Genomic DNA, 21,112 nt, shown 5'->3' on the forward strand with positions numbered 1-21,112 from the left:
CAGGGTTAGAGTGAACCCTTCCTCTGAAGAGCTGGGCAGGTAGCAGGTGGTAAGATAGGACATGGCTGCAAGCAACAGCCAGGAATCTCTTCTTCTGGAGTAGCCATTCATACTTGTGGTTGTAAAGCGTGTGTCCCCCACCCAGTCATCTGGGTTGGAGGTAGGATGTGGATGAATGACAACAGGACCTCTGCATTCACAGAACTGGAGAGGGGAGGGGGCAACTGGGATGGGGAATGAGGATGAATCGCAAGCAGCAGCAGAAGTGAGGGAAACAGTAGGGAGATAGGAAGGGTGATAGTGCTAGTCACCGAAACAATGGGACAAAGATCCCAAAGACATTTCAGAGATCATTGAGTAGGTTGTCCCTCCCATTACAAATTCAGAGCAGGGCCTTGAGGGCACGGTTTCCAGAAAGGTGCCCACCAGACCTCAGCATTCACTGCCCAGGGCCACCTCAGGACTCTGCTTCCCATGTTTTGGTGCAGAGCTCCTTGGCTGCTCCAGCCATGGCTCAAGTGAGCCCATGTGCAGTTCATGCCACTGCTCTGGAGGGCACAAGTGTAAGCCTTGGCAGCATGCACATGGTGCTGACTCTGCAGAAGCGCTGAGCGCATGAATTGTGGGGCCATTGTGGCATCTACCTAGATTTCAAAGGATGTATCAGACAGTCTGGGGGCCCAGGCACAGACTTGTTGCAGAGGCAGAGCCACTGCAGAGAGCCCCCACTAGGGCAATGCCTAGTGGAGCTGTGGAAAGCAGGATCCTGCAGAGTCTCCGCTAGGGCAGTGCCTAGTGGAACTGTGGGAGTGGGACCACCACTGGGACCCCAGAGCCGTAGAGCTACCAGCATGCAGTGCCAACCTGGGAAAGCTGCAGGCATGAGACTCCAACCCGAGACAGCTGAAACATGTGCTGAGCCCAACAAAGCCATAGATAGGGGCAGGGCTGCCTGAGGCCTTGGGGACTCAGCCCCTATCTTGGTGTGCCCAAGATGCAGGATATGGAATCAAAGGAGATTATTCTACACCTTTAAGACTTAATGTGGTTTACTTTGTTGGGTTTTGGACTTACTTGGGACCCCTTTCTTCTGGCCTATTTCTCCCTCTTGGGATGGGAATGTTTATCCTATGTCTGTCCCACTGTATTAGTCCATTCTTACACTGCTATAAAGAAATACCAGGCCAGGCACGGTGGCTCACGCCTGTAATCCCAGCACTTTGGGAGGCCAAGGGGTGCAGATCATGAGGTCAGGAGATCAAGACCATCCTGGCCAACATGGTGAAACCCCATCTGTACTAAAATACAAACAATTAGCCAGGTGTGGTGGTGCATGCCTGTAGTCCCAGCTACTCGGGAGGCTGAGGCAGAGGAATCATTTGAACCTGGGAGGCAGAGATTGCAGTGAGCAGAGATCACGCCGCGGTACTCCAGCCTGGCAACAGAGCGAGATTCCATCTCAAAAAAAAAAAAAAAGAAAAAGAAAGAAAGAAAGAAATACCAGAGACTGGGTAATTTATAAACAAGAGGTTAATTGGCTCATGGTTCTACAGGCTGTATGCAGATTCTGCAGGTTCTGCAGGAAACATGGTGCTGGCATCTGCTCGGCTTCTGTGGAGGCCTCAGGAAACTTTCAATCGTGGCAGAAGGTGAAGGGGAAGCAGGCATGTCTTACATAGCTGGAGCAGGAGGAAGAGAGAGGGAAGGTGCTACACACTTAAACAACCAGATTTCATGAGAACTCACCATCATGAGAACAGCATGGAGGGGATGGTGCTAAACCATTCATAAAGGATCCACCCCCATGGTCCAATCACCTCCTACCAGGCCCCACCTCTAACACTGGAGTTTACGATTCAACATGAAATTTGGGCAAGGACACATATCCAAACCACATCACCCAGCATTGTATTTTGTAAATAAATAACTTGTTTAATTTTTAATCTGTTTCCTCACAGCTGGAGGAAAATTTGCCTCAAGGTGAATTATGCCTTGAGTCCCACCCATATCTGCTTTTGATGAGACTGGACTTTGGATCTTTGAGTTGACACTGGAACAAGTTAAGAATTTTCTGGCTACTGCAATGGAATGAATGTATTTTGCATTGTGAGGACGTGAATTTTGGGGACCAGAATAGAATGCCATGGTTTGAATGTGTCCCCTAAAGTTCATGTGTTGAAAACTTAATTCCCAATAGAGCAGTTTTGGGAGGTGGGACATAATAAGAAGTGATTAGGTCATGAGGGCTCTACCCTTATTAATAGATTAATGTCATTATCTCAGGAGTGGGTTAGTTATTGCAAGAGTGGCTGCATTATAAAAGCAAGTTTGACTTTTCCTGTTCCCTTGCTCTTACCCTCTCTTGTCCTTCCACCTTTCATTATGGCATGATGCAGCATGAAGGCTCTCATCAGATGCTGGCTCCATGCTCTTGGACTTCCCAGCCTCCAGTACCATGAGCCAAATAAATTTCTGTTCATTATAAATTACCTAGTCTGTGATATTCTGTTATAGCAATGTAAAACAGACTAGGACACTCTGCCTGTTTCAAAAGCCTCCAGGGGCTTCCAGTTACATTTTGTATAACGTTCAAGCTCTTACTTTGACCTAATAAGATATAGTAGCCCTTAACAAAATATCTGATCTTATCCCATACTATGTTACTTGTTTGCGATGCTTCCAGCTATAATTTGTTCTCTCTTCAGGGCCTATGCACCCTGCATAAAATATTCTCTTACCATCTTTCTCATCATCCATGTCTCAGCTCTAGGGTCAGCTCCTCAGAGAGGCTTTCCCTGGTCATCCCAACTAAGGAGCCCCATACTCTGATCAGTATCTCATCATATCACCCTGGTTTTTTTTTTTAATCTTTTTTTTTGGTGGGGCGAGGGGGTTGACCTGGGCTATGGCTGGGTCAAGTGCCTGCTTTATTCAACAGGAAATGCCCAAGTGGGACTCACCCCCACCTTTCACAGTGTAAAGTGAGCAGGGAGCAAGGCAGGAAGCTAGAAAAATAACACATGGATCTAGATGATCCAGAAAGACCCTGTTAAGTCAGCTCAAGGCCAAGACTGGTCAGCATGAGAGAATAAAAGAGGTGACAGAAAAGCCTTGGGCAGCCTGAGCCACGATGGGCCTAGCGGAAGTAGTTGGGACATTCGTGGGCAACAAAATGCCAGGTTTGATTAAAAGTGTCCATGACAGCCGGCTCCATGGGCCCTTCCTCCATCGCTGCCAAGTTCTGTTCCAGCTTCTCCAGGATGGACATGCCCAGGATGACCATGTCTCCGTGGGCATCCTGCAGCTGTGAGTGATGGTACATCCACCAGAGGGTGGCCAAGGTCATGCTGGAGGCACTGGCGCCATACATGGCCTGCGTGGCCTTCTCCATCAGGGCAATGGCCTCGAAGTGGTGCTCCTTCCAGAAGCGATTCCTGTAGGTCTCAGCCCAGCTATTCCCAAAGAAGTAGCCCCCGGACTGTTTTCTGCCCTTGTCCTCATGCTTTTACTTGCCGGTCAGCAGGCCCCCAGCCAGAGGGTTGTAGGCATAGAACCTCAGTCCAAAGTGCCCGAGGCAGGGGAAGAGCTCCATTTCCACCTGCCAGGTGGTGGCATTGTACATGCCCTGGTATACAGTGGGCAGGATCTAGCCTTTGCTCTTATTTATTTATTTATGTATTTATTTATTTATTCTTTTTCTTTTTTTTTTTTTTGGAGACGGAGTCTTGCTCTGTCGCCCAGGCTGGAGTGCAGTGGCACCATCTTGGCTCACTGCAAGCTCTGCCTCCTGGGTTCACGCCATTCTCCTGCCTTAGCCTCCCGAGTAGCTGGGACTACAGGCGCTCGCCACCACACCCGGCTAATTTATTTTTTTTTTTTTTGTATTTTTAGTCAAGACGGGGTTTCACCATGTTAGCCAGGATGGTTTCCATCTCCTGACCTCGTGATCCGCCCACCTTGGCCTCCCAAAGTGCTGGGATTACAGGCATGAGCCACCGCGCCCGGCCCAGCCTTTGCTCTTGCAGAGGGTACAGATCTCGGCCACTTATCAGCCGGCATAGTTGGAGAGGCCAAGCTCCACGAACTTGCCCTCCTGGTGCTGCTGGTGGCAAGCACACAGGGTCTCTTCCACTGGGGTGCCGTGGTCAGGTGCATGTAGGTAGAAGAGGTCCACCAGGGGACACTGCAATCTCTTCAATGACGTCTCTAGCTGGGACCGGACACTGTCAGGCTTTAGTGATTTTCGCTCCCAAGGGTTTGCCTTGGTGGCAAATTTCACTCAGCAGTCGCCGCCACCCAGCCCCAGCCTCAGGCCGCCCAGGATGGTTTTGGACTGGCCATCGCTGTACATGAAGGCCATGTCCAGCTCGGTGTGGCTGCGCTCCAGGAAAGCGTGCATGGCCGTGGCGCTGGTGGATGCGTCCATGTGGCGCCCCATCTCGATGGTGCCCAGCACCATGGCGCGCCGAGCCAGGATGCCCAAGGCGGCCTGCGTTGGTTGTGGAAGGGACATGGCGAGCATGCAGGCCTCGGGTGGCAGGGAGCGACCTGCGCAGTGGATGGCGGCGTGGGGCATGGTGCGAGATGCGGTGCTCAACATGGCCATGGCGCCTGCCCCTCACCCTGTTTTATTTTCTCCCTACCACTTAACATTATCTGAAATTGTCTGTTCATTTATTGGTTTGCTTATTATTATATATCTTCACCACCACTAGAATGTAAATTTCATGAGCATGGCAATCTTATTTGCCTCAGTCCTGCTGAATGTCTAGCAACTAGCACAGTACTTAGCAGGTGCTCAGTGGATTATTTGTTGAATAAATGAGTCAGGATATGGACTGGCGTTGTTGAAACCATGGGAAATATGTGATCATATGATCACTTCAAGGAGAGCCTGAAGAGTTAAATGTGGATTATAAAGGAAAGAGCAGAGGAAAGAATGCCTACAAAGCAATTTGGAGGAACAACCAGGGTGGTAGGAGGAGAAACAGGAAAGTGTGATGTTACAGAAGGCAATCCTACTTCTGTCCCCAAAAGCAACCAATGCTAACAGATGGGTGGGTATCCTTCCAAATCATGTTCTATATATTTACATACATTCACAAATGTTTATATTGCATGCATATGTAGTTTTCGTTTTTATATAAATGAGCTCATAGTACATGTATTATTCTATCACTTGCTTTTTTTTAAAAAGAAAATAACAGCTTTATTGAGCTATAATTCGCACACTACACAATTCACACATTTAAAGTGTGCAGTTCAATTGTTTTTAGTATATTCATGGATGTGTGCAACCACTGCCATAGTCAATTTTTAGAACATTTTCATCACCTCAGAAAGAAACCGTGTATCCTTTAGCTATCGCCTCTTTATCCTTTAACCCTTAGCAACCACTAATCCACTTTCAGTCTCTATAGATTTCCCTATTCTGGACTTTGATATTAATGGAAGAATATGTGATCTTTCGTGACTGGCTTATTTTACTTAGCACAGTGTTTTCAGGGTTCATCTATGTTGTAGCATGAATCAGAACTTCATTCTTTTTATTGCTGAATAAAATTGCTCTTGGGAGCCAGGCATGGTGGTGCATGCCTGTAATTTCAACACTTTGGGAGGGTGAGGCAGGTGGATCACTTGAGCTCAGGAGTTCAAGACCAGCCTGGGCAACATGGCAAAACCCTGTCTCTACAAAATACAAAAAATTAGCTGGATGTAGCAGTGTGTTCCTATAGTCACACCCAGGAGGCTGAGGTGGGAGGATTGCTTGAGCCTAGGAGGCCAAGGCTGCAGTGAGCCATGATTGTGCTACAGCACTCCTGCCTGGGCAACAGAGTGAGACCCTGTCTCAAAAAAACAAACAAAAAAAAACCCAAAAACTTGCAACTTGCTCTTGGCATATCCATTGTGTGGATATATTACATTTTGTTTATCTATTTGTCATTTGGGCATTTGGGTAGTTTCTACTTTTTATTTTATTTTATTATTTTATTATTATTATACTTTTTATTTTTTGATAGAGTCTCACTCTGTTGCCAGGCTGGAGTGCAGTGGCGTGATCTCGGCTCACTGCAACCTCTGACTCCCTGGTTCAAGTGATTCTCCTGCCTCAGCCTCCCAAGTAGCTGGGATTAGAGACATGTGCCACCACACCCAGCTAAGTTTTTTTTTTTTTTTTAGTAGAGACAGGGTTTCACCATGTTGGCCAGGATGGTATCCATCTCCTGACCTCATGATCCACCTGCCTCAGCCTCCCAAAGTTTTGGGATTACAGGCATAAGCCACCGCACCCAGCCAGTTTCTACTTTTTGGCTATTATAAATAACATGGCTATGAGTATTCATGTTCCAGTTTTTGTGTGGACATATATTTTCATGTCTTTTGGGTGTGTATCTAGGAGTAGGATTGCTGGGTCACATGGTAACTCTGTGTTTAACATTTTGAGGAACTACTGGATTGTTTTTCAAAGTGGCTGATCCATTTTACGTTCCCACTAGCAGTATATGAGGCTTCCAGTTTCTCCACATGTTTGCCAACACTTGTTAGTATCTGTCCTTTTGATTGTAGCCATACTAGGGACTGTAATATCACTTGCTTTTTTATTTAATGTGTATGGGATTTTTTCTGTATCAGTACATATAGATATCGTGTGTGTGTGTGTGTGTGACAGTCTCACTCTGTAGCCCAGGCTGAAATGCAGTGGCATGATCTCGGCTCACTGCAACCTCCGCCTCCCAGGTTCAAGCGATTCTCCTGCCTCAGCCTCCTGAGTAGCTGGGATTACAGGCTCCTGTCACCACGCCTGGCTAATTTTTGTATTTTTAGTAGAGACGGGGTTTTGCCATGTTGGCCAGGCTGGTCTCAAACTCCTGACCTCAGGTGATCCGCCCACCTGGGCCTCCCAAAGTGCTGGGATTACAGACGTGAGCCACCACGCCCAGCTGATATCTTACATATTTAACTGCTGCATAATATTCCACAGAAACCATGCTTTTCAAGATATTCCTGCCTATATCATTGTGTTATTTTTTCCACCAGGGCTCGGCAGTCTGGAAATAGAAACAATGGTGGTGGATCGATTCAATTGATCCAGATTTGGAAGTTGCATGGCAGGTGAGAAGGATTTGGATGGTAATGGTGAGAGAGGATTTGAAATAATTTATCAACCAGATGGTGCAGATCAATCTTGGTGCATAAGTGACTAACAAGGAGCTAGAGTGGATGGCATAGCATAGTGGCTAGAACCCTAAAAGAAGGGATTTTACATGAAAGTGGAAAGATAGCTTTTTGTTTTGTTTTGCATTTACCCATTCCCTCTGTTGAGTTTTTTTTTTTTTAAATACTGAGTTATTCACTACTTTGCCTTCTTTTTTTTTTTTTGAGACAGAATATCATTCTGTTGCCCAGGCTGGAGTACAGTGGCAATCTCGGCTCACTGCAGCCTCCACCTCCCGGGTTCCAGTGATTCTTGTTCCTCAACATTCCGAGTAGCTGGGATTACAGATGCCCACCACCATGCCCACCTAATTTTAGTGTTTTTATTAAAGATGGGGTTTCACCATGTTGGCCAGGCTGATCTCGAACTCCTGACCTCAAGTAATGCACCCACCTCGGCCTCCCAAAGTGCTGGGATTACAGGCATAAGCCACTGCGCCTGGCCTGCTTTGCCTTCTTAAACAGATGATTCAGAACATAATATAACCTTGTCTTGTGACTCAGGGTGGCCATTATGATCATCTGCTTTTGCCCTGGACCTCTGGGGCATGTAGCAATATGTCTTTCCTTGTGTCTTTTTCCCTAAGTGTGTTCTGGATTTTTGTGCTTTTGAAGAAGTTCTGAGATCAACATATTCTTGGTTCTTCTAATGTGTAGCTGTTTGACTAAGGACTGACTCCATGCATCTCCTATGAAGTAAAGTTCATGGGTTTTATGACAGCAATTTTACATGCTGCTTAGATGCTTTTTTCTCATCTAGGTTTTTAGTTATATTATGGCAGAGATTATAAGAAATCTGATCCCCAGAGAAGTGTTGGTACTTCTTTAATTTGGCATAGACTATTTTTGGCAAGCTAGTTTTTTTAGCATTGAACAATTTAATGAATAAGTTCATAGTCACCCTATCCACATTCTTTTTAAGAAAACTGTTTTAGAAAACTGTCTGTCTAATACAGTAGCCATTAGCTACATGTAGATTTTTAAATTTAAATATAAATTAATTAAGAGTAGGCTGGGCATAGTGGCTCATGCCTGTAATCCCAGCACTTTAGAAGGCCAAGGCGGGTGGATCATTTGAGGTCAGGAGTTCAACACCAGCCTGGCCAACATGGTGAAACCCCGTTTCCACTAAAAATACAAAAATTAGCTGGGTGTGGTGGTACACACCTGTAATCTCAGCTACTCGGGAGGCTGAGGCAGGAGAATTCCTTGAACCCAGGAGGCGGAGGTTTGCAGTAGCCGAAATCCACCACTGCACTCCAACCTGGGTGACAGAGCAAGACTCCATCTCAAAAAAAAAAAAAAGTTCCCTTATTGTACTAGCCACATTTCAAGTGCTTAGTAGTCACATGTGGCTAGTGGCTACCATATTGGAGAGTGCAGATGTAGAACACTTTCATCATCAAATAAAGTTCTATAGAGCAGCAATGGTTTAGACATTGAGCCAGTCTCTTCTCAGGCTTCTTGTTTCCAAACTAGAGTCTCATGGTTTAAGTGCATCCTTGTACAAGCAACCATGCTCATACTATTCTCCAACACTCTCTGACTTCCAACCCCTGATCATTGTCATTTGCTCTCTATTAGTGTTAATTTCCTATGGCTGCTATAACAAATCACCACAAGTTTAGTGGCTTAAAACAACATAAATTTATTATCACATATGATATAGTTTTGATATTTGTCCCCTTCAAATCTCATGTTGAACTGTGACCCCTAATGTTGGAGGTGGAGCCCACTGGGAGGTGTTTAGGTTATGGGGGTTGATCCCTCTTGAATAGCTTGGTGCTATCCCCATGATAATGAATGAGTTCTCACGCTATTCGTTTATAGGAGATCTGGTTGTTTACAAGTACATAGCATGCCTCCCCGCTCTCTCTCGCTCCGCCTCTCACCATGTGACATGCCTGCTCACCCTTTGCCCTCTGCCATGATTAGAAGCTTCCTGAGGTTCTCCCCAGAAGCAGATGCTGGCATCGTGCTGCTTGCTGCTTATACAGCCTGCAGAACTGTGAGGCAAATAAACCTCTTTTATTTATAAATTACCCAGTCCCAGGTGTTCCTTTATAGCCACACAAAACCAACTAAGGGAATACAGTTTTGGAGATTGAAGTTCAAAATCAGCCATTTTCCAGCTTCTACATGGTGCCTACATTCCTTAGTTCATAGCTCCTTCCTCCGTCTTCAAAGCCTGCAGCATGGCATCTTCAAGTCTCTCTGTGACTCTGACCGCTGCTTCCATAGTCACATGACCTTCTTTGACTCTGACTTTCCTGCCTCTTTTATGAACAATCCGTAATAAAGATTAGGTCCCCTTGGCTAATCCAGAGCAATCATCTCATTTCAAGATTATTAACTTAATCACACCTGCAAAGTCCCTTTTAGCATTTTACCATTATCTTATACCGGTATGTTGTGAGGACCACTATTCAGCCTGCCACAGACAGTTTTCTTTTTTTTTTTATTTTTATTTATTTTTTATTTTTATTATTATACTTTAGGTTTTAGGGTACATGTGCACAATGTGCAGGTTTGTTACATATGTATCCATGTGCCATGTTGTTTTGCTGCACCCATTAACTCGTCATTTAGCATTAGGTATATCTCCTAATGCTGTCCCTCCCCCCTCCCCCCACCCCACAACAGTCCCCGGAGTGTGATGTTCCAATTCCTGTGTCCATGAGTTCTCATTGTTCAGTTCCCACCTATGAGTGAGAACATGCGGTGTTTGGTTTTTTGTCCTTGCGATAGTTTACTGAGAATGATGTTTTCCAATTTCATCCATGTCTCTACAAAGGACATGAACTCATCATTTTTTATGGCTGCATAGTATTCCATGGTGTGTATGTGCCACATTTTCTTAATCCAGTCTATCGTTGTTGGACATTTGGGTTGGTTCCAACTCTTCGCTATTGTGAATAGTGCCACGATAAACATACGTGTGCATGTGTCTTTATAGCAGCATGATTTATAGTCCTTTGGGTATATACCCAGTAATGGGATGACTGGGTCAAATGGTGTTTCTAGTTCTAGATCCCTGAGGAATCGCCACACTGACTTCCACAATGGTTGAACTAGTTTACAGTCCCACCAACACTGTAAAAGCGTTCCTATTTCTCCACATCCTCTCCAGCACCTGTTGTTTCCTGACTTTTTAATGATGGCCATTCTAACTGGTGTGAGATGGTATCTCACTGTGGTTTTGATTTGCATTTCTCTGATGGCCAGTGATGATGAGCATTTTTTCATGTGTTTTTTGGCTGCATAAATGTCTTCTTTTGAGAAGTGTCTGTTCATGTCCTTTGCCCACTTTTTGATGGGGTTGTTTGTTTTTTTCTTGTAAATTTGTTTGAGTTCATTGTAGATTCTGGATATTAGCCCTTTGTCAGATGAGTAGATTGCAAAAATTTTCTCCCATTCTGTAGGTTGCCTGTTCACTTTGATGGTAGTTTCTTTTGCTGTGCAGAAGCTCTTTAGTTTAATTAGATCCCATTTGTCAATTTTGGCTTTTGTTGCCATTGCTTTTGGTGTTTTAGACATGAAGTCCTTGCCTACGCCTATGTCCTGAATGGTATTGCCTAGGTTTTCTTGTAGGATTTTAATGGTTTTAGGTCTAACATTTAAGTCTTTAATCCATCTTGAATTAATTTTTGTATAAGGTGTAACGAAGGGATCCAGTTTCAGCTTTCTACATATGGCTAGCCAGTTTTCCCAGCACCATTTATTAAATAGGGAATCCTTTCCCCATTTCTTGTTTTTGTCAGGTTTGTCAAAGATCAGATAGTTGTAGATATGCAGCATCATTTCTGATGACTCTGTTCTGTTCCATTGATCTATGTCTCTGTTGTGGTACCAGTACCATGCTGTTTTGGTTACTGTAGACTTGTAGTATAGTTTGAAGTCAGGTAGCGTGATGCCTCCAGCTTTGTTCTTTTGGCTTAGGATTGACTTTGCGATGCGGGCTCTTTTTTGGTTCCATATGAACTTTAAAGTAGTTTTTTCCAATTCTGTGAAGAAAGTCATTGGTAGCTTGATGGGGATGGCATTGAATCTATAAATTACCTTGGGCAGTATGGCCATTTTCATGATATTGATTCTTCCAACCCATGAGCATGGAATGTTCTTCCATTTCTTTGTATCCTCTTTTATTTCATTGAGCAGTGGTTTGTAGTTCTCCTTGAAGAGGTCCTTCACATCCCTTGTAAGTTGGATTCCTAGGTATTTTATTCTCTTTGAAGCAATTGTGAATGGGAGTTCACTCATGATTTGGCTCTCTGTTTGTCTGTGATTGGTGTACAAGAATGCTTGTGATTTTTGTACATTGATTTTGTATTCTGAGACTTTGCTGAAGTTGCTAATCAGCTTAAGGAGATTTTGGGCTGAGGCGATGGGGTTTTCTAGATATACAATCATGTCATCTGCAAACAGGGACAATTTGACTTCCTCTTTTCCTAATTGAATACCCTTTATTTCCTTCTCCTGCCTGATTGCTCTGGCCAGGACTTCCAGCACTATGTTGAATAGGAGTGGTGAGAGAGGGCATCCCTGTCTTGTGCCAGTTTTCAAAGGGAATGCTTCCAGTTTTTGCCCATTCAGTATGATATTGGCTGTGGGTTTGTCATAGATAGCTCTTATTATTTTGAGATACGTCCCATCAATACCTAATTTATTGAGAGTTTTTTACATGAAGGGTTGTTGAATTTTGTCAAAGGCCTTTTCTGCATCTATTGAGATAATCATGTGGTTTTTGTCTTTGGTTCTGTTTATATGCTGGATTACATTTATTGATTTGTGTATGTTGAACCAGCCTTGCATCCCAGGGATGAAGCCCACTTGATCATGGTGGATAAGCTTTTTGATGTGCTGCTGGATTCGGTTTGCCAGTATTTTATTGAGGATTTTTGCATCAATGTTCATCAAGGATATTGGTCTGAAATTCTCTTTTTTGGTTATGTCTCTGCCAGGCTTTGGTATCAGGATGATGCTGGCTGCATAAAATGTGATAGGGAGGATTCCCTCTTTTTCTATCGATTGGAATAGTTTCAGAAGGAATGGTACCAGTTCCTCCTTGTACCTCTGGTAGAATTCGGCTGTGAATCCATCAGGTCCTGGACTCTTTTTGGTTGGTAAGCTATTGATTATTGCCACAATTTCAGATCCTGTTATTGGTCTATTCAGAGATTCAACTTCTTCCTGGTTTAGTCTTGGGAGGGTGTATGTGTCGAGGAATTTATCCATTTCTTCTAGATTTTCTAGTTTATTTGCATAGAGGTGTTTGTAGTATTCTCTGATGGTAGATTGTATTTCTGTGGGATCGGTGGTGATATCCCCTTTTTCATTTTTTATTGCATCTATTTGATTCTTCTCTCTTTTCTTCTTTATTAGTCTTGCTAGCGGTATATCAATTTTGTTGATCTTTTCAAAAAACCAGCTCCTGGATTCATTAATTTTTTGAAGGGTTTTTTGTGTCTCTATTTCCTTCAGTTCTGCTCTGATTTTAGTTATTTCTAGCCTTCTGCTAGCTTTTGAATGTGTTTGCTCTTGCTTTTCTAGTTCTTTTAATTGTGATGTTAGGGTGTCAATTTTGGATCTTTCCTGCTTTCTCTTGTGGGCATTTAGTGCTCTAAATTTCCCTCTACACACTGCTTTGAATGTGTCCCAGAGATTCTGGTATGTTGTATCTTTGTTCTCGTTGGTTTCAAAGAACATCTTTATTTCTGCCTTCATTTCATTATGTACCCAGTAGTCATTCAGGAGCAGGTTGTTCAGTTTCCATGTAGTTGAGCGGTTTTGAGTGAGTTTCTTAATCCTGAGTTCTAGTTTGATTGCATTGTGGTCTGAGAGACAGTTTGTTATAATTTCTGTTCTTTTACATTTGCTGAGGAGAGCTTTACATCCAACTATGTGGTCAATTTTGGAATAGGTGTGGTGTGGTGCTGAAAAAAATGTATATTCTGTTGATTTGGGGTGGAGATTTCTGTAGATGTCTATTAGGTCCACTTTGTGCAGAGCTGAGTTCAATTCCTGGATATCCTTGTGAACTTTCTGTCTCGTTGATCTGTCTAATGTTGACAGTGGGGTGTTAAAATCTCCCATTATTATTGTGTGGGAGTTTAAGTCCCTTTGTAGGTCACTCAGGTCTTGCTTTATGAATCTGGGTGCTTCTGTGTTGGGTGCATATATATTTAGGATAGTTAGCTCTTCTTGTTGAATTGATCCCTTTACCATTATGTAATGGCCTTCTTTGTCTCTTTTGATCTTTGTTGGTTTAAAGTCTATTTTATCAGAGACTAGGATTGCAACCCCTGCCTTTTTTTGTTTTCCATTTGCTTGATCAATCTTCCTCCATCCCTTTATTTTGAGTCTATGTGTGTCTCTGCATGTGAGATGGGTTTCCTGAATACAGCACACTGATGGGTCCTGACTCCTTATCCAGTTTGCCAGTCTGTGTCTTTTAATTGGAGCATTTAGCCCATTTACATTTAAAGTTAATATTGTTATGTGTGAATCTGATCTTGTCATTATGATGTTAGTTGGTTATCTTGCTCGTTAGTTTATGCAGTCTCTTCCTAGCTTCGATGGTCTTTACAATTTAGCATGTTTTTGCAGGGGCTGGTACCGGTTGTTCTTTTCCATGTTCAGTACTTCCTTCAGGAGCTCTTTTAGGGCAGGCCTGGTGGTGACAAAATCACTCAGTGTTTGCTTGTCTGTAAAGTATTTTATTTCTCCTTCACTTATGAAGCTTAGTTTGGCTGGATATGAAATTCTGGGTTGAAAATTCTTTTCTTTAAGAATGTTGAATATCGGCCCCGACTCTCTTCTGGCTTGTAGAGTTTCTGCAGAGAGATCAGCTGTTAGTCTGATGGGCTTCCCTTTGTGGTTAACCCGACCTTTCTCTCTGGCCGCCCTTAACATTTTTTCCTTCATTTCAACTTTGGTGAATCTGACAATTATGTGTCTTGGAGTTGCTCTTCTCAAGGAGTATCTTTGTGGCGTTCTCTGTATTTCCTGAATCTGAATGCTGGCCTGCCTTGCTAGATTGGGGAATTTCTCCTGGATAATATCTTTCAGAGTGTTTTCCAACTTGGTTCCATTCTCCCCGTCATTTTCAGGTACACCAGTCAGACGTAGGTTTGGTCTTTTCACATAGTCCCAAATTTCTTGGAGGCTTTGTTCATTTCTTTTTATTCTTTTTTCTCTAAACTTCCCTTCTTGCTTCATTTCATTCATTTCATCTTCCATCAGCGATACCCTTTCTTCCAGTTGATCGCATCTGTTACCGAGGCTTCTGCAATCTTCGCGTAGTTCTCGATACTTGGCTTTCAGCTCCATCAGCTCCTTTAAGCCCTTCTCTCCATTGGTTATTCTAGTTATCCATTCGTCTAATTTTTTTTCAAAGTTTTTAACTTCTTTGCTATTGTTTTGAATTTCCTCCCGTAGCTCGGAGTAGTTTGATCGTCTGAAGCCTTCTTCTCTCAACTCGTCAAAGTCATCCTCCGTCCAGCTTTGTTTCATTGCTGGTGAGGAACTGCATTCCTTTGGAGGAGGAGAGGTGCTCTGCTTTTTAGAGTTTCCAGTTTTTCTGCTCTGTTTTTTCCCCATCTTTGTGGTTTTATCTACTTTTGGTCTTTGATGATGGTGATGTGCAGATGGGTTTTTGGTGTGGATGTCCTTTCTGTTTGTTAGATTTCCTTCTACCAGACAGGACCCTCAGCTGCAGGTCTCTCGGAGTTTACTAGAGGTCCACTCCAGACCCTGTTTGGCTGGGTGTCAGCGGCGGTGGCTGCAGAACAGCGGATTTTCGTGAGACCACAAATTCAACTGTCTGATAGTTCCTCTGTAAGTTTTGTCTCAGAGGAGTACCCGGCCGAGTGAGGTGTCAGTCTGTCCCTACTGGGGGGTGCCTCCCAGTTAGGCTGCTGAGGGGTGAGGGACCCACTTTAGGAGGCAGTCTGTCCGTTCTCTGATCTCCAGCTGCATGCTGGAAGAACCACTACTCTCTTCAAAGCTGTCAGTCAGACAGGGACATTTAAGTCTGCAGAGGTTCCTGCTGAGTTTTTGTTTGTCTGTGCCCTGCCCCCAGAGGTGGAGCCTACAGAGGCAGGCAGGCCTCCTTGAGCTGTGGTGGGCTCCACCCAGTTTGAGCTTCCTGGCTGCTTTGTTTACCTAAGCAAGCCTGGGCAATGGCAGGCACCCCTCCCCCAGCCTCGCTGCCGCCTTGCATTTTGATCTCAGACTGCTGTGCTAGGAATCAGTGAGACTCCGTGGGCATAGGACCCTCCAAGCCAGGTGCGGGACACAATCTCCTGGTGTGCCATTTTCCAGGCCCGTTGGAAAAGCGCAGTATTAGGATGGGACTGACCGGATTTTCCAGGTGCCGTCTGTTACCCCTTTCTTTGACTAGGAAAGGGAACTCCCTGACCTCTTGCGCTTCCCGAGTGAGGCAATGCCTCGCCCTGCTTCAGCTCGCGCACAGTGCACTTCACCGACTGTCCTGCACCCACTGTTTGGCACTCCCTAGTGAGATGAAACCAGTACCTCAAACAGAAATGCAGAAATCACCCGTCTTCTGTGTCATTCAGGCTGGGAGCTGTAGACTGGAGCTGTTCCTATTCGGCCATCTTGGCTCCACCCCCGCCACAGACAGTTTTCTACAGTGGCATTTTGTTTTCCTGTGATGGACAGTGATCCAGTGGTCCTTATTTTCCAGGACCAGAGTATGCTGGTCCAGCACAGAGTATGCTAATATCCCAAGGTTTTAAATAAAGGGAGGATAATGTTTTAAAATCTTATTTTCTGTGAGAAAACATTTTAAATGGTCCATTTTCAAGGTATGATAAATCTAAGTACTGGCAGCCAGCCTGCGGATGTGAGAAACCGCACAACTCATGCACCTAGAAAGTCGCTATAAGTAAACAGAATGTAGAAGAGGAGTCAGCCTATAAAAGGGAAGAAAAAGTTTACAAAGTTACTGGAAAATCAAAACTGAAGCAGGGAAGGGGACTGGGTTATAACCTTATAAGGGATAATGAAACTTAGGTGACATCCAGGAAGATTGTAACCCCACAGTACTTGACCAATGAGGAACTGGGGGAGGGACTTGCGTGCTAGGAGATAAATTACCTGCTGTAGCTGCCCCAGCTATGCCTGCCTACCAGACACCCATTCTTGCAAGATCACCATTAAAAGTCTTGCTTCCATTTTTCTTTTGTGTTTCTGAGTCCATTCTTTGGGTTTGGACAGATGAATGTGTTTCTCACTAACTTGGGGGCCCAACTGGTATCTCTGTGCCTGCGTGGAGTTGGACTCCGGCCAAGAGGGGAGAGACGTCCCACCTGATTTAAGTGGCCTACTCTGTCTGGGAATCCCGGCTCCCTGCAGAGGCCATAGACAAACCTGAGACTGTTATTCAGGAGGCAGTGGAGGTGACACAAGGAGAAAAGCAGGCACCGTGGCAACCAGGCAACCTCATGTATGAGCCAAGGTAGGAAAATTGAACTGTGAGTATTGTCTTGGTGGTTGGGCATTTTTGGAGGTTGAGTGTGTGTGACTGAGACGTATCCTAGGTATGAAGCAAGTGTGGAGACCCAATTTGCGGTTCTGTTCTCTCGCGAGGGAAACATCCAGAGATGGATGAAGTGATTCTCGGTGTGTGCAAGAAACCTCTAGTGGGGGGCTTGAGTACACAGGGAAAAACTAAGACACAGACTGACGAAAATGGGAAACAGAAATTCTAGGCCTAGGGGACAAAGGAAAGAGGGAGCCAAAGAGACTCCCTCTGACATTCCCCCGGATAGTACTTTGGGGAGAATGCTGCAGGTTTGGAGGGACAACCCTTGAACCAGGGACAAGGAAAAGCAAAAGATGATAAAGTATTGCTGTTTTATCTGTCCCAAAGACCCCATTCATAAGCCTTCAGTCTTTTGGTTTAAGTTTGGCTCAGATGAGTATTGGGTGTGCCAAGCTTTAATTCTCTATGTGAATGATAAAGCTCTATCCTAGGCTGGGCGCGGTGGCTTACGCCTGTGGTCCCAGCACTTTGGGAGGCCGAGGTGGGTGGATCACGATCTCAGGAGATTGAGACCATCCTGGCTAACACAGTGAAACCCCGTCTCTACTAAAAATACAAAAAATTAGCCGGGCGTGGTGGTGGGCACCTGTAGTCCCAGCTACTCGGGAGGCTGAGGCAGGAGAATGGCGTGAACCTGGGAGGCGGAGCTTGCAGTGAGTAGAGATGGTGACACTGCACTCCAGCCTGGGCGACAGAGCGAGACTCCACTAAAAAAAAAAAACAAAAACAAACAAACAAAAAACCATCCTCACAAGAAGAGATAGGTTATGCTCTCTGCTGGATTAAAGAATTAACCCCCACGTTCCCCATCAAAGAAGAAGAAAAAGAGCCTAGTAAAAAGCCCTTGCCCAGTGAAAAGCCCTGTGACACCGTATCATGCTTGCCCCTCCATACAGCTCACAAAATAGGGGACAGGAAGATCAAGCAGGCAACAGGAGGGTTAGAGGAAGAAAGACCTGGAGACCATGGGGGAGCCGAACCAATTGCTCCTTTAAGTCCTCATCCAAATTTAAGAAAAAGAATAGTGTAAGAGGGATATTGAGAACTTCATTATCCTTTCCACACAGCAGGCATCTGGCATGCTCCCTCTTAGGGAAGTTCCCATGGGACAGGGAGAGACTGGCTTTGTAAATGCTCCTCTTACAAGTTCTGAAGTTAGGAATTTCAAGAAGGAAATGAAACCGCTCCTAGAAGATCACCTCGGTTTAGCAGACCAGCTGGACCAATTCCTAGGAACCAACTTTTACACCTGGGCTGAAATGATGTCTATCATGAATATTCTGTTCACAGGAGAAGAAAGGGGAATGATTAGGAGAGCAGCCATGACCATCTGGGAGAGGCAACACCCTCCCGGGCAAGGAGTCTTGCCAACCAAACAAAAACTTCCGAATGTCGATCCTAAATGGGATAATAATGATCCCAGGGACTGGGCCCAAATGCAGGACCTCAGGGAACTAGTAATTAAAGGGATCAAAGAGTCCACTCCTAGGACACAAAATGTCTCAAAGGCATTCAAGATTCAATAAGAAAACGAGGAAACTCTCTCTGCATTCCTGCAGAGGATCCTGAGAAAATACTCTAGATTAGATCTGGAGGACCCAGTAGGGCAAGGCCTTTTGAAGCTTAACTTTGTAACTAAGAGCTGGCCTGACATTACAAAAAAATTACAAAAGAGTAATGAATGGGATGAGAAACCAATTTAGGAATTACTGAGGGAAGCTCAGAAGGTCTTTGTAAGGAGAGAGGAAGAGAAGCAGAAACAAAAAGCGAGAATCATGGTTTCCACTGTGGAAAAGGTAGTCAGAAAAAGGTTAGATCAAGATCCCTCTTGAAGGAGACAATGGAATAATAGATTTCAACACAGAGAAAGAAGGGAAAAGCTCCTAAGACTATGAGTTGATGTTACAAGTGTGGAAAACCAGGGCATTTTAAGAGAGAATGTCTTGAATGGAAAAAAGAAGGAAAAATGATCCCCTTCATGACCGTTGATGAAGACAAGGGGGGCCAGGGGTTCCTTCTGAGTAGGACCCTCCAGGAACCGTTGATAAATGTGAAGGTTGGACCTGAGGGAGAAGAAGTGACAGTTTTGGTTGATACTGGGGTGGCTTGCTCCTCCCTAATTCACCAACCAAGGGGTACAGAAGTCTCTAAGGAAAAATTGACAGTATCAGGGGTAAAAGGGGAGGGATTTCAGGTTCTGATATTCAAGGAAATGTTAATTAGATTGGGGCCTAAACAAATTAAGGGGTCACTCTTATATGTTCCTGAAGCAGGAACTAACCTCCTTGGTCAAGACCTGATTGTGAGATTGGGTTTAGGATTAGGAATAGAGGAAGGACAAATAAAAGTAATGATGGGCCTCCTAACAAAGGAAGAGGAAAGAAAAATTAATCACCTTGTGTGGATTAGGGAAGGCAACAGGGGAGGGTTAAAAATCACACCCTTACAGATTAAACTAAAACAACCAGGGGAAGTAGTTTTCAGAAAACAGGCCAGGCACAGTGGCTCACGCCTGTAATCCCAGCATTTTGGGAGACTGAGGTGGGCATATCATGAGGTCAAGAGATCGAGACCATCCTGACCAACATGGTGAAACCCCGTCTCTACTAAAAATACAAAAATTATCTCGGCATGGTGGCACGTACCTGTAGTCCCAGCTGCTCAGGAGGCTGAGGCAGGAGAATCACTTGAACCTAGGAGGCGGAGGTTGCAGTGAGCTGAGATCATGCCACTGCACTTCAGCCTGGCGACAGAGTGAGACTCCGTTTCAAAAAAAAGAAAAAAGAAAAAAGAAAGAACAAGAAAACAATATCCCATTTCTATTGAAGGGAGAAAAGATCTCCAACTGGTAATAGAGGGATTGATTAAAGATGGACTATTAGAACCCTGCATGTCACCATACAATACTCGTATTTTCCCAGTCAAAAAGCCTGATGGGTTCTATAGATTGGTGCAAGATCTAGGGACTATGAATCAAATTGTCCAGACCCACCATCCTGTGGCACCTAACCCCTACACCCTCGTTAATAAGATACTCTATGAACATAAGTGGTTCAGTGTGGTGGGTCTAAAAGATGCATTCTGGGCATGTCCCCTAGATTTTAGGAGTAGGGACCTCTTTGTCTTTGAATGGGAAAATCCTATAACTGGGAGAAAACAACAGTACTGCTGGACTGTGCTGCCACAAGGTTTCATGGAAGCCCCACATGTATTTGATCAAATAATAGAAAAAGTCCAGGAGGATTTCCAACCTTCCAGGGGAACCCAGTCATTACAATATGTAGATAATCTTTTAATTTCTGGGGAGAGGAGGGCCGAGGTATCAGAAACCACCGTAAGCTTGCTTAATTTCCTAGGAGAAAGGGGATTGCAAGTCTCTAAGAACAAACTGCAGTTTGTAGAAAAAGAAGTTAAATATTTAGGACACCTGATTAGTGAAGGGAAGTGGAGAATAAACCCAGAGAGAATATCTGGAATAGTGGGCCTGCCTTTGCCTAAGACAGAACTCCGAAAATTTTTAGGTTCAACTGGCTGCTGCAGGTTATGAATTGACTCATATACTCAAAAGACAAAAATTCTGCATCTCAAGTTACTAGAAGAGGAACCCGATCCCATGCAATGATCCCCAGAGGAAATTCAGGTAGTGAAAGAGCTAAAGCAGGCCCTCATTACTGCCCCGGTCCTGGCCCTCCCATCTTTAGAGAAACCATTCCATCTGTTTGTAACAGTAGACCAGAGTTTGGCCTTGGGGTGCTCACTCAAACCGGGGGAGGGGAGAGACAACCTGTTGCTTTTGTCTCCAAGCTTCTCGAGCCTGTCTCTCGGGGGTGGCCTGAATGTGTGCAAGCAGTAGCTGCCACAGCCCTGCTGGTAGAGTCAAAAGCTAACCTTTGGTGGGGCCCTAATAGTAAGCACCCACACCAAGTCAGGAATATATTAAATCAAAAAGCCGGGAGGTGGTTAGTGGATTCTTGGATTCTAAAATATGAAGCCATGTCACTAGAAAAAGATAATTTGGTTGTAAAAACAGATACTTGCCTGAATCCAGCCAGTTTCCTATGGAAAAGAGAGAAGAACAAAGAGACATCAGACCATAACTGCTTAGATATCACAGAATACCAAATCGAAGTTAGACCAGACCTTAAGGAAGCTCCACTACATGATGGGATAAGGCTGTTTGTGGATGGGTTGTCCCAAGTGACAAATGGCAAGAGACATAATGCTTATGCTGTTACTGATGGAAATAGTTAACCAAATAATGACCCTAAAAGGGTAGAAATAATTGAGGTGAAGGATTTAAGGCAAACTTTAGAAATTGAGACAGGGTAC

At 44.4% G+C, this 21,112-nt stretch overlaps 1 long non-coding RNA gene and 1 pseudogene across 2 annotated transcripts in view; one reads left to right on the plus strand and one right to left on the minus strand.

Annotated features, from left to right (window-relative positions):
* The window catches only part of LOC129476069 (uncharacterized), a 95,657-nt gene that overhangs the window by 35,421 nt on the left and 39,124 nt on the right, over positions 1 to 21,112 (plus strand). The window contains exons 7-8 of one of the 2 annotated variants that reach the window (XR_010119671.1): positions 7,039 to 7,113; positions 16,456 to 16,696. This is a non-coding gene — a long non-coding RNA (uncharacterized lncRNA). Of the gene's footprint in view, positions 1 to 7,038; positions 7,114 to 9,045; positions 9,131 to 16,455; positions 16,697 to 21,112 lie in introns of those variants that run through there. The other variant, XR_010119672.1, reaches the window with a different exon arrangement.
* Positions 3,001 to 4,600, minus strand: LOC129476068 (aflatoxin B1 aldehyde reductase member 2-like; annotated as a pseudogene).

Source organism: Symphalangus syndactylus, chromosome X (genome assembly GCF_028878055.3).
Source record: "Symphalangus syndactylus isolate Jambi chromosome X, NHGRI_mSymSyn1-v2.1_pri, whole genome shotgun sequence".
NCBI classification, from domain to species: Eukaryota; Metazoa; Chordata; class Mammalia; order Primates; family Hylobatidae; genus Symphalangus; species Symphalangus syndactylus.